The sequence below is a fragment of the Coccinella septempunctata genome, chromosome 5 (assembly GCF_907165205.1).
Source record: "Coccinella septempunctata chromosome 5, icCocSept1.1, whole genome shotgun sequence".
In the NCBI taxonomy this organism is placed as follows: domain Eukaryota; kingdom Metazoa; phylum Arthropoda; class Insecta; order Coleoptera; family Coccinellidae; genus Coccinella; species Coccinella septempunctata.
Window position 1 is genome coordinate 19,017,432 of NC_058193.1, and position 17,730 is coordinate 19,035,161.

The window sequence follows — 17,730 nt, forward strand, 5'->3', positions numbered from 1 at the left end:
ATAAAATTCACTCTCGAGTTGGAAGTCAACAGATCCATAAACTTTCTCGATCTCACTATCTCCAGATCCGAAGATAGCTCCTTGACTTTCGAGATATATAGAAAAAAGACACAAACGGATCACATAATACCAGCACAATCGTGCCACCCCAGAAGCCATAAGATGGCAGCCTTGCGTTGCTACGTTCATATAGCCCTCAACTTCCCTTTATCTCAAGCTAACAGAGAGAAAGAACTCAATATAATTAAACAAATCGCATTGAACAATGGTTATGACCCAGAGGTAGTTGATATGATCAAAAATAACGTTATAAATAAGCAGAGAAGAGCTTTAGCGTACAGTTCAGATGTTGTGGACAACTTGAAATACTGCTCTCTACCATACATGGGCCACCTGTCAGAGGCAATATCTCACGTCCTCGAGCGTTCTGTTGACGGGTATAAGATCTCCTATTCTGGTGTGCGCTCGCTGGGCTCCTTATTAGTGAACTCAAAGGATAATGTCAAAAAACTGGACCGAAGTGGCGTATATAAACTCAAGTGTGGTGATTGTGACACATCGTATGTGGGCCAGACTAGGAGGAAGCTATCCACTAGAATAAAGGAACATCTGAGTAGACCCCAACTATCAACGTTTGGCCATCATCTCGCATTTTCTCGACACCAGTTCAGCCCAAATCGGAACTCTGAGGTTCTACACAACATTACGGGCAATAAGTACAACATCAAGATGAACCTGTTTGAAGATCTTGAGATCAACCGAGAAATGCGGTCCAACAATAAATGCGTGAATACACAGGTGAACCTCAATAACACCTTCACCCCATTGTTCAAGAGGCTACTCCCATGACGTTTTTTAAAATATGATTTCTTTAAAATATGACCATTTCATTGCTTTACACGTGTTTCAACGTTTGTTAGTGTGCTATATTGGTTTGTCGTCTGTTTGTTGACACTGTGTGTGTTCATAGATTATGTTATCGTAGGGTGGCACCACTGATTTGCGTGCCACTTGTTTCGTCATAAGTCACCCTTCATTCGTTTGGAGGTCACTTATCTGTCTTGTCGTCGAATGACGGATGTTTACGTTTGTATTCGTTTGTTCCTTCTGGCAAAAACTGTACCCGATTCTACCGTTTAGTTTTAAAGTTTCAAGTTTTAATTTTAATTTGCATTGACTCTTCCGCATGCCGCCTGTGGTGTTATTCCTGGACGGGTAATTATCAAAATAAATTTTATCTCTTATAGTAATCATAGTTACCCTTCCAGGGAACCCTGATGATGACATATTGTCGAAAGCGCTCGGTTCTTAACTGAAGTTTAATAAACTACACACTGCAGTACTTCGTTTCAATTAATTATATATTTAGTGTGCAAAAACAACCATTATTCGAACATTATATTCAGACGATCTCCGTAGGTAGGTCTTTGCACTCCATATGGCAACCGTGTGACACGCCGCTGCAAAGATTCGAGCATCTGAGCATCTCGCCGAAGCCATGGATGCCAGACCGGGCCAGCAAACTCTAAAATTGGGCGGATGTAAATCTTATAAAGTGCGGCGACGATATCTGGAATGCAACCCTTGAAACACTGCTGGATCATGTAAAGTCGTTGTTTTGCTTTATTACAAATATGTAAAATGTGTGGACTCCAGGAAAGGAATGAATAAAGGCGGAAACACATTATTAACACGCGACGCGAGCTGACGAAACGTGATGGGTGTTGAGTCGAATCAAATGTATTGCTTTCTATAGACCAGAATCATACTATGAACACCCGACGCGACGCCACGCGCGTACAATTTTCGCGTCAGCTCGCGTCGCGTGTTTATAATATGTTTCCGCCTTTACTCATTCATCTTATATATGAGATAATTTATTCAATATATTGAATTAATTGTTTTGCTATGATTACCAGTAGTTCCCCTTTTTCAGATATTCTTTCGAGTGTACCTTAAAGGAGTTCTCACACTCTGCAGACTACTTCCAAGTCTTTCCCCAGAAGTGATAGAAAGATCCAAAACCTGAAAACAACAATCAACTCCTTGGAATGCAAAATATATGGTATATCGAATATTTGTTCATTTAGATTTCTGATAAAAATTGTACAAATTCTATTGATTCAGAAAAATATATTGCATGGAAATAACAACTTTGATATATAATAGTTAAATATGTACTTTTGTATCCTTTATTCAAAGCTGTATTATTTGTATACAGGTGTTTTCAATGGTGAGAATTTCGACAAAATTATTCTCACCAGTTGTACCTGTCAAAGAAAAAACCTCACCTTTAAATATACCCTGTAAAATCTTCAATTATGTCATATTTTTTTATGAATTTCGAATAAAAATATAGCAAATCTAACAAAGTATTTCATTAATATTAATTGATTCAAAACAATGTTTACATGAAAAAAACATCCTGATTACAAAACAAAGCCCTGGTTTTGTTTTGTCGCTCAGGATGTGTTTTCCTGGTGTCGACTTAGTCGATATTCGAATGCAATACAAGAAATAAAATTCGAATTTCGCGCCCTTCAATTATAAAGCAGACAACTGTAATTTTAATGTTTGTCGTTACGATTTCAGCACCATCTAATTTCTCAGTATGTGAAACACAGGCCCAAAGTGTAGTCGGTTTTTAGTACTAGAGATATAGGGGCGTTTCCCATCTTCCTATCTCTATAATCTTTGAGGAGCACAACTTCGCTGTGCACAAACGGTGAAATCTACGGAGATCACGTTCGGACTATTTATCCGTAAACGGCACGAGACGTAATTTATTAGGTGAAGTAGGAATTATACGTTCATTGTATGCATTATGGATGCAACAACATTTACTGTGGAATATTTGAAACAAAATTTTAATTCATTGAGTTACGAAGAAAAAGTTTAAAAAAATGGTATCAAAACCGTTTTCCAATGCAGCAACAGTGGACGCATATCCATTTTTTGATAAAATTAGGTCGAAAACCGAATTGGAGATTATTTACAGAAGATCTGATTTCAGAAATCTTAGCGGTGCTCTCAATCTGTTGAAATTTATCATTGAAAATAACCTAGAACTGATATTTTCTGCCACTTTTCTCTTCTCCAAATACTTCTGACAATTCCGATGACGATAGTTGAAGCAGAAAGAAGTTTTTCAATATTGAAGAGAATTAAGACCTTTTTAAGAAGTTCGATGAATGAAGAAAGATTTACGGCACTAGCGATGCTATCTATAGAAAAAAAATTTATTGAAAATTTACCAAATGTGGTTATCGATAAGTTCGCTGCAAAGAAGGAAAGGAGAATGGATTTCATTTTTAAACTCTGTATACAGTGATCAATTATGTAAATTCATGAACCTTTCTCATTCAATAAAATCAATGGCTTTTTTGATTTTGTGAACCCCTGCTTCTTAGGCCCACGAGCCGCCACTGCCTTCGATTCGACTATTTGTTCAGATTGATTTTCAGGTTGAGCAACATCTTCATCTTCGTGGGTTGCTTCTAAGCTGGACTGCGTTTCAGTTGTGATGCTGTGAATCTTTGGTTGACATTGAAGGTACTAGAAATTTTCGCAGAAAAACTGAAAAACAGACAAGAGATGGCGCTTAACGTGTATGCATCAACAGCGCACTTTCTTCATCCGACATGATAATTCCACGCTAACATCTGCTTATACTATAAAAATAAATGCTTTCCTATTCAAACAACTCGACAACAAAGGCATAGAAGAATGGAATAAATTTAACACAAGATCAGGGATGGTGCATAAGTATTCAAAACTATTTTTAGGTTCAAAAAGCTATATTTAAAAATTGTTGAAAGCAGTCCTAATCAGTAGTTTTACTTAAACCACAGCCCTCTTAACACTGTGTTTAAGAGGGCTGTGCTCAAACTCCTTCATTTTCCCTTCTTGCGATTTTAAGCGTTTATATTTTTTCAGGCATATTAGGAATTCATTTTGAAAAAAAGGTATACAAGTCTTCGTATTTTGGAGTATGGCCTAGATGAAACGCCCGGTCTTAGGCAGCTTGGCTCCAAAGTTGCCTTGACGAACGATTTTTCTCTACTGGGGATACTTAAACACCCCTCTACGAAATAGATTATCATTCCAATATTCGAAAATGTTTGTACACTTATATTTTACGCCACCTAGTGACAATATTGAAGAAAATTTACATCCTGATTCAACATTCAGTTTAACCAGTGACGTAGAAGATTAAATAACATTATATTGTATGTCCATAGCTGTGAATGTTGATTTTTGTTCGTGTTGAATGTTTTTGTCAAAGTTTTATTAAAATATTAATATCGTTTGACTTTGAATGCAACAATAGTTTTTGTGCTGAAGCAGCTGTCTACTTTGTTGACATTGTCGACGTTTAGGTATTGCTGCTAAATTTTGCATCATCCCTATTATATTCTACACTTTAGTTTAAAATGTCAGAAACTTCAGTGGAATCTCCTGTTTATATGTCCAACAGCAGTTTGGAAGCAAGCTTGCTGTATCAGCTCAAGCACTAACGTCAATCACTATCGTGTATGCAGTCATCATTTCTTAACTTCAGATTATAAAAACTCAAGAGTACCGACCCGTCTTAATTGCAGAGCTGTCCCAAGATTTTTGCAAAATTTGTATGTCTCTAATGATCATACAAATATAGAGTCGAATAAATCCCCCAACATCTCTTTAGATATCTCCAAACCTGCTTGCTCTATCGAACATGACCATTGCTACATGCCAAAATTTCCATCTGATAGTATTTTGATTTTATTCACAACAGTTGTGATGACATTTTTAATAATGATAATGTTGCTATAATTCCTTCACACATTTCTATTTCAAATGCTGTAGATTCTATGATTAGTTCCCCAAGCTCATCCTCTAATGTTTCATCAGAAATAATAAACACAGATACTACTGAGGTATCATTACATAAAAGCTTCGTTCATCCTGTATCATCTTCAAGCAGTTCTGAATATTCTGTAATTAATGATGATTATACTGATTAGTATTCATTTTTGGATGAAAACAATTCAGGATTTGCAACATCATCTAGGCCAATAAGTAAATCAGTAAGGCATAAAGGAGAGAGAATGTGGAGAATAAATTGAAATCTTGAATCACGATTATGCAAATTGAAAAATTTTTTATAGAATGGGCGAACTCAGTTAAATTCATTGAAAAGTTTGTATTCTGAGGGTAGATTTCAGTTTATAAAAAGTAATTGAAATGAATTCACCAAAGGTTTTTTCACAAAGAAATGTGAATAAATCTCCTACAGGGCGAAGATGGTCAGATGAGGATAAGACTTTTGCTATTTCATTTCCACAAAAAAATGTGAATAAATCTCCTGCAGGGCGAAGATGGTCAGATGAGGATAAGACTTTTGCTATTTCATTTCCACAAAGAAATGTGAATAAATCTCCTACAGGGCGAAGATGGTCAGATGAGGATAAGACTTTTGCTATTTCATTATACAAAAGAAGTCCTAGACTTTATAGATATCTCAATTCCTTTTTTCAGTTCCCTTCCCCTAGAACATTAAAAACACTTCTTTCTAAAATTCCTTTCAAGTGTGGCATTATAGAACCTGTGTTAGAATATTTGAAAGTGCAAACTAAAGATATGGACGAGCTTGATTGTTGTTATGCACTACTTTCCGATTAAATATTTCTTAGTAGTGGGCTATCTTGCGAAAGTCACAAACAGAGAATTTCAGGTGTTGTTTATTTAGGTCCACTAGCTAGAACATCCCACCTAACCAATCATGCTCTTGCCTTCATAATACGGGGTATCAGAAAAAATTTCAAGATTCTAGTTGCATATTTCGTTACCAAAAATATTTTGAAGATTATTCATCTAAAACAACTTATCATTCTTGTAATCAAGGAAGTAAACAAGGTGGGGACCAAAATTTGTGCCACAGTTTGTGACCAGGGCACTACTAATAGAACTGCAGTTCTTTAGTCCAAGACACAAACGATCTTATCATTTTGTACTTGATGGACAAACTATTTTCACCATCTTTGATGTTCCTCACCTTTTGAAAATTACCAGAAATGCTGTAATTAAGTGTAAAAGAGAATTTGTTGATGAAAAGTTTGCATTTATGGATGACATGAGCATGAAGAAAAGATGAAACGCACATATAAGATTTTGGCCAGATTGAATAAGAGTCATTTCAATTTCAATGACTCGTACATGAAAATGAAAGTGAGTGGGGCTGCTCGTCAACACAATCGCAATGGCCATTGAAACAATTCATGCTAGTGTCGATATGGAGGCTTCTACTTTGGGAACAGCAGGATTTTGCACAATTTTGGATCATTTATTCGATTCATTCAACAGCTCCTAGTATCATAATTCTGAAGGGAGAGTATATCGATCTGCTTTATCAGAAAATCACCTCATTTAGAGTTCTGGACAAAAATGTTGCCTGAAATTAGAAATTAGAAAATTTTCGAAAACCACCAAGCCAGAAATAATTTCAAATTTGTTGAGGGTTGGCAAATAACTATAAGATCAGTTATGGGATTTTGAAATATTGGCACGCGAAAGGTTTTAAATATTTGAATTTGCGAAATTTAAATCAAGATCCTTTAGAAAACTTTTTTGGGCAAATAAGGCAACATGGTTTTTGTAACACAAACCCTACATATTTAAAGTTCGTTGCGGCAATGAAAACTATTGTTATAAATAATTTCAGTTCGCCATTTTCCTATGAGAGAGATTCTTCTCAGGCTTTGGGTAACTTTGGGGTTTTTATTCAAAAATATGTATTCTCGGATCAACTAGTCGCGGAAAGAAACAGTTTTTTCCCTGAGGTGAATGATGATGCAGACGATATGATTGAAATGAACTATGCTTCTCCTCAATCATCAGGCTATATATTGAAAAAAAATTGATGTGAAAAACTGCAGTAATTGCAAACAAAAGTTATATTCAAATGAATTATCAAATGAACATTCATGTGTGCGTTTTAAGGAATATGATGGAAAAGTTAGATTAAATTACGCTAGTAAAAAGTTGATCAAATTCATTGATATTCTACATCAAAGGTTGTACACGTTTTCAGATAATTATCGTCATTTGGATAACTTGAAAGATAACTTCATCGAAATATTAAATAATGAATATGCTGAGTTCACTTTTTGCAACACTCATGATATTATCAAAAATTACCAAAATTTGCTTCAAATTAACGATTTTCAAATACATGAGAGATAAAAAGAACGAGAATAAATTTTTGACTAGTGGTCATTACCGAAAAAGAAAACTATTTTCTAAAAGCAAACCTCACGCCTAAAAAACAGCTTTTTCCTGATTCAAATAATGATGAATATCAAGGCTCTGATCAATTTTGCTGTTACCTATATCTACATACTTTTTTTTATAAGTTTTGATGCTGCTTTTTTTTTCATGAACCATTCGAGGATGAGACAACCCAAAGAGATTATTGAAAGACAGATGCGTCCTACTCTTTCTGTGATATTATTGTTATTGGAAGATTTTTTTATTTGAATGATATATTTTTTTGGCTAGGACTCTAATATTGTAGAATTGTGAGAAATATTAAATTTTTTGTTTATTTTTTACATGTATCCTCGAAATATGTACCTGATAACTGTTCTCCTAGGCATTTTGTTATATTTTATATATTTTTGAATGTATGTTTACTTCGAACCCTTTTTTTAGCGCAAAATATTTTTTGAGTTGCTACTATTTAGTTTGAAAATCCCTTTCATTTTATCTGAATAAATGTTTCTTATTTTTCAATAAATTCAAGAGTTTGTTTTATGTGATCAGAATGTAATCTAGGAATGACAAATTGAAATTTTCACAAATTAATTGAGTTTTTTACTTACACCCTTCATAATGTGATAATTTTTGACTGATTGTTGCCAACCTATCATGAAATCTGTTAAAAGATGCGAAATTCATGATAAAAGCTGTAGATTCACATTGTAGGGTCGACTGATATATTTACGATTTTGATAGGACGGCGGCGCCTTTAATTTCGAATATTACTGAATAAGAATATTCTCTACCTACTTGTTAGTAGCGGTAAAGCCTTTTCGCTGCCAGAACTCATATGCTGATAATTTGAGGAAAGTAATTGTTCAGTCAGAAAGAATGAGTAAGAACTTAACACAGATTATATGATTTCCACTAATTGAGTTTCAAACCACGAAACGTGTTTCGGTATCACCACAGCATTATTAGGTGGGTGAATATTGTGATAGCGAAACACGCGTCATGGTTTGCAACTCAATTTGTGAAAATCATAATCATTCGGGGTATCTGAGCGCAGTGGGTAAGTGTGCGCAGTGCGAATATCTCGACTACGCAATGTATGAAAGAGGGGTTCATTTGGGTGAAGCAAGGGCGCAGAATCGCCAAATTAGTTTTTCATAAGAGTGCGGCGTGCCACGTTTCTTCAACTTTTTATTTGCAATCAATCAAATTCACTAATTTTCTTGTTAATTTTTAGCATCTCTGCACATTCTGCCAGGTCCAAGTTCCGAGTCCCTCAGTGATAAACAATATTTTATTCGATCATGGGCATATTTATCTAAATATATAATAAAAAATTTTAGGTTCTCTTAGCTGCTCAACTCTATAAGAACGTCAATTCAAATTTTGGCTTATTGGGGAAAGTGTGCGCATAGATTCATTATATGGGCATTAGTTCAGTGAGGAATAAATTATGCCATTGTTGATGTTCTTCATTGAAACTCGATCAATATTGTCGTATTTGTTCAGAAAAATATGAAGAGCCACCAACAGGCGAATGTATCAAGTGTTATGTTCACCAAGAATTGTGGCACGAACAATAATGCACTGCTTGTAAAAAGGCGCTTCTGTATCGACAATAAACAGCATTTCTCTAATATTGTAACATTTTGATGACATAATTTTGTAATTTGTTTTGATTGTGTGGTTCACTAAGCACTGCGTTCACTTACCCCGTGTCTGTGCGCACACTTGCCCGCAATACGGGGCATGTGAACGCACTCCCACTTTCTCTATTTAATTCTTTTTTGCGACAAGACAACGTTTTTGTTTGTTTGCTCTTTGATGTTTTCTTATAGATTAGAAAATTCTCTATCTTATGAATATGTTTTAATTTTCCTAGCTTCAACATTTGAAACAGGGTATGGCTTGAAAGGCAGAAGTGCGCACAGTTGCCCCGAATGACTCTAATCTGTGTTGAGTTTAACTATGGATTTTCGTCAAATATCGGCCACATCAATTCAATGAATGGAGTATGAGTATAATTATTCATTCATTTCGTTTTTTTCGATAAAAAACAACATTTGCCGACCTCGTTTGAAATAAAGAGGAATTGTTTCAAAATTCGAGTTTTTATCCGAAGAATACTTACAGATGTCAAAAGAGAAAAAATATCATCTGGTTTCCAAAACTGAATAACAAAAAATTTTAATTAATAATTATTCACACTTTCACTCTAAGGAATAACAAAAAGGGGTGGATTTATATTATTAGTCCAGGGGCGCATCTTTGGCTAGGCGCGGCCCAGAGCTCTTAAAATTACTAGGAGAAAATGGCACTAGAATATTACACGACATATGTAATAAAATCTGGCTAAAGGGCTGCTGGCCTCAAGACTGGCTTCTTCTGTATTTATTCCGATTCATAAAGGGGTCCACTAAAAAATGCGGAAACTATCGAACGATATCTCTTATACCCCACGCAAGCAAAATCCTGTTTAGAATAATAGACAGAAGACTACAAGACTACCTAGAGAGTCAGATTCCTCTAGAACAAGCGGGGTTTGTTAGGGGGATAGGAAGCAGGGACCAAATATTCAATGTTCGCCAACTAATCGAGAAAGCCAGAGAGTCCAACCCGCCCATGCGTCTATGCTTTATAGACTATATGAATGCCTTCGATTGTGTAAAATGGGACACTCGTACTGAAAGAAATGGGAACCCCCAACATCTTTTGTCCCTCCTCTAAAATCAATATAAAAATAAACAAGCGTTAGTTAGCCTGGAAAACAAAACTTCAGCCGCCTTCAAAGTACAGAGAGGAGTACGACAGAGTTCATCTTATCACCGCGACTATTGAACGCCTACGGAGAATACGAGGATGTATTAATATCTAGCAATGATTAGAGAGTTAGGTTAGGTTATATTAGCCCGGGTGTCCACTGGAAGAGTATTCGACCGGCTACACGCTCTCGTATTGTATTTTTTTGTTTTCAATAGGTCCCCTTCTTTAACTAGGGTCCTTATTTGCTTCTCTACAAAGTTCACAATTTCGTAAACAATATTAGAAGCTTATATTAAAGTACCCCTGAGCAACAGCAGATGCACAATAGTTTTTCTCCCTATCGGGATTGCTGTAATAATAATAATAGAATTATAATATCTCCACACAGTGAATGCAATGTGTATTTTCTACTAAAATCCGAACTATATACCCAGGAATATAATGAATGATCAAAATTAATGCAGATGCTAGATGCACACCATCCGCTGAAATAAATATCATCAAGTGTACGATATGAATTGAACTAGCAAATTTCGTCATCGTCATTGTCTTCGTCTGGTTTTCTATCAGGGGGGGATTGAATCGGATCTCGTTTCATAATGGGTCCATTATGGGTATGTGTTACTGGATGTATTCAGTAGCGCGTACAATTATTGAGTAAGAGTCCATCGATCGAAACGTTTTTCCATCGCAGAAGATGCTATGTTGCTCTGACGAGGTCAAATGAGACCGAAACCAATCAATTCAGATCTGTAACACTTGATGATATTCTTGATTATAATAAATAGATAATATTTTCAGACAGATTAATTTGCTGCATATAGTTGGAGATTTTTTCGATATCCTCGATTTTATCTGCATTATTTTTTTCACTACAGCTCCTTTGATTAGTGTATCTCAATTCGAATGCGGAGCAGCAATACTCACAAAACTCACAACAGTTAGTACTAAGACTTGCCTTGATGGAATTTCTAAACAATAATTGTCTTAAGCCCGTTTTTAACAGCCGAGAATTCTCTGGAGAATTCTCTACCAAATTTTGGTAGGAACTTAGGGATTATTTTGTATGCAACTGAACAGAGAATTCTACCGAAAGTGCGTATTTAACGGTAAGGAATTCTCGGCGTATGAATTCTCGAGTAAATTTTCTAGAGAATTCTCGGTCGTTGCAAACGGGCTTTAGTGATCATTTCAACTGCTGTGAATTTGGATTGTTATTCCAGACCCCTCTGACCGAATACCTGAAAAATATAATTCAAGGTGACACTGAAAATTTATATGGTATAACATATTTTAATCCTTACTGCTCAACAGCTCTTTGGCCAAGCCAATAGTGCTCATCATCGACACAATAAAGCCTAGACAAAATGTCTTTCTACTGTGATGAATTACATCTATGCCATCGATTTTTTAAGTTTTCAGATAGTCAATGCTCTCCCCGAAAGCTTCCTCAAAATATCTCAGTGAAGTTGGTCTGATAGCAGCTTTATAACCTTTCTCGAATGGATTTCTTGCATTGAGCATATCTTTGAATTGTGACACTTTACATTTGCTATCTAAAAATTTTATAGCATCTGCTACTCTACCCTCTACCGCCCATGGTTTGTGTCGCTTGTTTGACATTACTCACTTTATTTCTATAATTCACATGCTGTGAAGAGAGGGAATTAGCTAGCTTCAGACCTTCATTGCTTTGCAACTTTTCTAATTATATATTCCCAAGAATATGACCTTTTGGAGAATGCAAATTCTTCTCCTCAAAAGTATTCCAGACCAACTGCTCCATATGACATGGATCTAAAATACAATACACATTTATATTTTCAGAAGGATGCTTGAAGAAGATTTTGGGATTATCTGCATGAAGATAACATCCTAAATTTCTATATGCACAAACATCTGTTTGTACCCCATCTACTGAAGTTGATTTAATGGTAATATGAATATATTACGTTATTAAATATTTTAAAATAGACATAAGTAACAAGGGTCTCAATCTCACAGATTTATTGCTCGAAATCACGACCGGTTTCGGGATGTCTCAACGCATCCCATCTTCAAAAGATTTTTCTGTGTTGTTACCTAGGTAACAAAATGACAATAAAAATACCAACCTGTTATGGACTACAGTTAGAAACTAGGAATTCGGTTATAAAATTTAAAAAATTCAAAAACACAAATAAAGCAAGCATACATAGGAAACGTGATTACAAAATGGTGGTTTTATGACGCAGAGATATAAGTTTACAGCGCTATCTACATCTTCATATGAGCCGGTCAGAGGAAAAGTGGTATAAGTCAAAAATTCCAATTTTTGAGTTATACCGATATTTGGGTACCAAAGGTTGCATATTATTCTTCTTATGAGTGGTATGAGTCAAATCGTCGTTTTGACCGAGTTATGTTTTTCCTATTAACAAAATTTTCCATACCTATCAATGCCTTTGGTACCCAAATATCGGTATAACTCAAAAATCGGAATTTGTGACTTATACCACTTTTCCTCTGACCGGCTCATATTGTAAAGGATGACAATACATAACATATAACTACGTACTAAGAGTAGGAAAGAAGATTGAGAAAAGGAAACTGCTTTCATATTATGTTTGGACGTTCATTGATGTCCGGGAGTTAATTTTATATTTCATAATTTCCAAATTTTCCAAACAATTCAGTTTTCGACCTTTTTCAGCAAAATCGACGACTTCGAAACCGTCATCGGTATAAAAATTGTGGTTGGTCTCAAGAATATGTTTGGCAAATAAGGACTCACATGAATTATTTCTGATACATCTTAGGTGTTCCTGTACACCTCCGACCTATTTAAAATCGGGACTTTGTCCTTATTATTAATGATTACATCTCCAATTGTTTTATCAACTATAAATGAAACAACACAATTACCACCTTTCGACAATGCATTCTTAATTCGGTAGGCTGTTGGATCTATAAAAGTAAGAGAAAAGAAGCTTTTGTCCCTTTTTTGCTCTGTATCATAGTTTGTTAGTGAAAATATCTCATGTAAAAGGTTACGGTTTCTGCACTTTTGAACAAGATTAGGTCCTTTCGTTTGCATAAAAAGTGTAGCACTTTTCTACACTCGATTTTAGTATTCGTTTGCTGATTGAATGTACACCAGTGTAGAGGTGGTGTATTTTATCTATATCTCCTTTTGACTATGTGTAGATAAACTACACTTCCTCCACACTGGTGTAAATCAAACCGAGTGTAGAAAAGTGCTACACTTTTTAGGCAAACGAAAGGACCTTTTGTCAACTAAATTTAAGTGATATCCGTGATTAAAGGCGATTTGTTTTATAATCTTACGTCCAGTTTCATAATCAAATTTAAAGTCACTTTAAGCTTAAAGCTTCCTTTACTGTCATTTTTAGTAGGGTTAAAGGAGGCTTTAAAATTAAAGGGACTTTAGGTTTGATTATGAAACCGGCCCTCAATTTCATTATTAAAAGAATCATTGTTCAATGGTAAGCTACAGGCTCTATTAACGTAGCTGTGTAACGCCGCTATTTTAATCTTAACTCACACAATGTGTACACTTTCCTATTAACTATTTTCAAGTAAAAGTTTACTTCAAAATAGTTAATAACGTAATATAAATAATAAATATTCTTAGCTTTGAATAAGAATAATTTCTTCTCTGAGCTGTTATGTGGACATAACGATTCCAAATAAATTGTCCTCAGTCATGCAGAAACAGATGTTTTGTTTACAAAATCAGGCAAATATAACAATGGTTTGGTAAAAAAATAATTATATCGGATTATTGAAGGACATATGGACAAAAATTGTAAAAAACATATAACATTTTTATTGATTGAGAAATATAATTGTTTTAGTCAATCTACTTCTCAATCTTTTCGAGTCCAATTTATAACTTTGTATATTTTTCAACCCATGGTGAATCCTCAATTTAAAATATGTTTCCAATACGAGTTTAGTCAGTGATGTACCATGATTTCTTTCTGCTTCATCATCATAAAAATGCTTATGAAACAAATCAAATAATGCTGAATTTAAGCTGTTCAAGGTGGTGAGAACCAGTCGTGGCAATATATTTGAATATTTTTTTTCAAATATGCTGTATACTTTTTCTGCCCATCTAAATGTTTTTCTGCTTGTGTGCAAATATCTATGATAAATTGGGAGGCATTTGTTAAACGTCCTTTTCATTTTAAAATTTTATGACAAACCATCAAAAGTAATGGTTGCTATTCTTAATCCAGTTTCTTCAATTTGATCGAGTAACTTGACCAAAATAGAAGCACTCACACCATTTGTGAAAAAATAGGCTACATGGACTTTATAGTTTTCATTTAAAAAAACAACCATGAAAATTAAGACTTCCCTGGCTTCTTCTATTTCATGATCCTGCTTTTCAATGTAGTCTTTGAAATCAGGAATTCCTTTAAATTTGGCCTCATTCCATCTATTAGGAGAGCACCAACCAATTCTTTATTATTACTCTTAGCATTCGAAACTTTCTGTTTTATGGCTCGTAGAGCCGATTTATTGAATCTTGGCCCACCATCTATGTTACTACACCATCCTCGCAAGGTACGAGGTTCAGGTAAATGTTTATTGAAGGTGCTTCTCACATATGAATCTGCTCGAGGAGAGTAGTAATGAAGTGTAAGAGCAAATGCTCTCAGCTCCTCTGAATATTTCTGACGTGTGGGCCCCCTTAGCAGTCTTTCGAATATAAGAGTGTTTCAAAACCACGACCTCAATCTGAAGACCAAGACAGCTGTTTACAAAGCAGTCGTCCTCCCAACGCTTCTTTACGGAAGCGAAAGCTGGACGCCCTACAGGCGACATATTAAACAGCTTGAGCAAACGCAACAACGTCATCTAAGACAGATAATGCGCATCAGATGGTTCCACAAAGTTTCAAATGCAGAAGTTTTGCAACGCGCGAGTTGTACAACAATTGAGACTCAAGCAACGTGGACCCGACTCAGATGGAGCGGCCACATTCTGAGGATGCAAGACCCAAGACTCCCCAAGATAGCTCTGTATGGCGAAGTGGCAGAGGGAGCCCGGAAACCAGAAGGCCAGTATAAGTGATTCAAGGATACACTACATCAGTCCCTAAAATCAAATAATGCCAATCATAACTGGGAACAACTAGCGTTAGGTTAGACAGGTCACAGTGGAGATCTATGGTGCACAGTTATAATGGAGACTAGAGAAGAATTCAGCGGCGGCCAGATCTGGTTGGTGACTAAGATGTCTAAAACTCTGGTGTATTCACTGATTCGATTTTGTTTTTAATTTCGTGGGGATATGGGATCAGTTTCGTTTTTCCCACAGTAGGTAGCGCTGTTTAGAATTTGACAGAGCATTGTCAATTGATATTTGAAAATAATTCGAATACTTTCCTACGACTTACGAATATGTTGTATTTAAAAGCGATTATTGTTGTGTGTGTATATTAATTTCGAAAAAGAGGTGTAGAACATTCAGTTCAGTAAGTTCAGTTTTCTGTATGGACAATCGAGAACTACAGCTAATAATTCGGTGTTGTTGGAATTTGAGGCAGAACCAAATCAGATGAACGAACATTCGGGACAAATATAGCTAAGTGTTATGGCAACTTCAGCAATATTTCAATATTCAAAGAAACTGTATTGGAAATACGTAATGTCAATTGTGAGCATTGTAACGTGGTTTCCTCGGAGAAACTTATCTCGAGCGCCAGCTAATCTTTTCACAAGAACGACAGTGAAAAATCAACGATTGTTCAAAAAAATTGCGCCAACCAGAACTGACGAAATGAATACTAGGGATGAACCTCGCGAAGTGAAATGACTTGCTATACGTTATCGGGATGTAATAAATTGTATTTCTCCAGAAATGAAAAGAAATACAACCAGGGCGGATCTATTCTAGACTTATTCGCTACCCCAAGGGCTACGCTCCATGACTGATAGCGAAGAAAAGGTCTATTTTTAGCGCAACTACGAGATTTTACTGTCGACGAGCGGTATCTCTACCCCAAGGGCTTACGCACCATGACCGATAGAAAAGAAGAGATTTCGATTTCAACACTTATGACGCGGAACGCGAACAGGGGGTTGACGAGACTTTCTCTTCACTACCCCAAGTGCTTACGTACCATGACTGATAGCGAAGGGAAAAGTCAGACTCGCGAAACAGGGTAAAGTACGGCAAAAGATAACAGAAAGCGATACAGTACAGCAGTGTCAAAGAAGTAACCGGTGTAGGTTTAATGAAGCAACTGAACGGTAAAGACGGGGACCTACCTCTTTATTTCAGGCACTCGCGGAAAACAAACGAAAACTAAAAATTAATTCCTTAGAGCACTAACCCTCGCAACACAAAATTATTTCTAAATTCGTTGAACGGCTTGTCGTGCACACAATCAAAATCGAATCGCAGAGAAGAGAGTACGGAGCGTAAAAGTGACAAGAGAGACTAAAGAGTAAAAGAGACTAGAAGTAAAAGAGCCGACGCATGGTGGCGCCGCCACGAAACTGATCCCATATCCCCGATTTCCTGAAATGTTGATGCTTGCAAAAAGTGACAAGTGCACACACCAGTGTTTTAGACATCTTATTGGTGACTATCCATGCCCGGAGTGTGGAAGGATCTGTAGGTCACGGTTGGGTCTCTTCATTCACAGGAGGGCACACAGCCGCAATTAGCCCCAATAAATTATAAGTCTGTTCTTTTCTTATGACTTTTTGTAGATAAATTCCCGGTAACGGGATACAGCAACAAATTAATGTTCTTGGCCACTAGAATAAGCGTCACACGCAAATCGGATCCATGAGGTGTACCATTTTCTTGGGTTCTAGATTCTGAAAATACACCGTTGACTATAACAGTGAATGATCTATTGCACAAAAAGTTTGAAATGAAAGCATGCATGTTTCTTTGGATTTGCCATTCTTTGAGCTGATTAAGAATCCCGCGACGCCAGACTGAGTCGTAAGCTCGATGTAGGTCGAAGAAAATTGCGATGAGTTTTTCTTCATTCGCGAAGGCTTCATGTACCTATATCTGATTGTAGTCTCACCAAATTATCGGTGGTCGAGCGGTTTTCGCGAAAACCGCTTTGTTGAGGAATGATTAGTTTATTTTCCTCAATAAAGTGTCGTAGTCTAGTGTTTAGAATTTTTCTAGAAGTTTGCACATGGTACATGTGAAGAAAATTGGCCTATAAGAGTATGGATTTAAAGGAGATTTGTTTGGTTCGAGTATTGGGAGAATAATCGCTTGTGACCAGCTAGATGGAAATCTTCGGGACAGAAATATCTCATTTATAATATGAAGATGGAATACTTTCCTCTTTTTGGTAAGTTTCACCAGAAATACATAAGGTATCTCGACGGGCCCCGGAGAGGAGTTCTTTACTTTGGATAGAGCATCTACGAGTTGTTCAAGGTTTATTGGATTGATTTGCTTCATTGCTCTGTATATCAAAGTGTACTTTCCTTTATTTGTAGAAATTTTTCCTCGTAGTTCACAACACTTCTTTGTTGCTGAATGTGGCCAGCAAAAATATTTGTTATTTTCTGTCTATCGTATTATATTACCATTATGGTTCAGAAATGGTACGCCTATGTGCCTTCTCGTTCCTTTTATACGATTGATTTTTTGCCATACTTCAAATATAGGTGTGGAATAGTTCAGAGTAGAAACATAAGACATCCAGGATGAACGTTTGCTTTG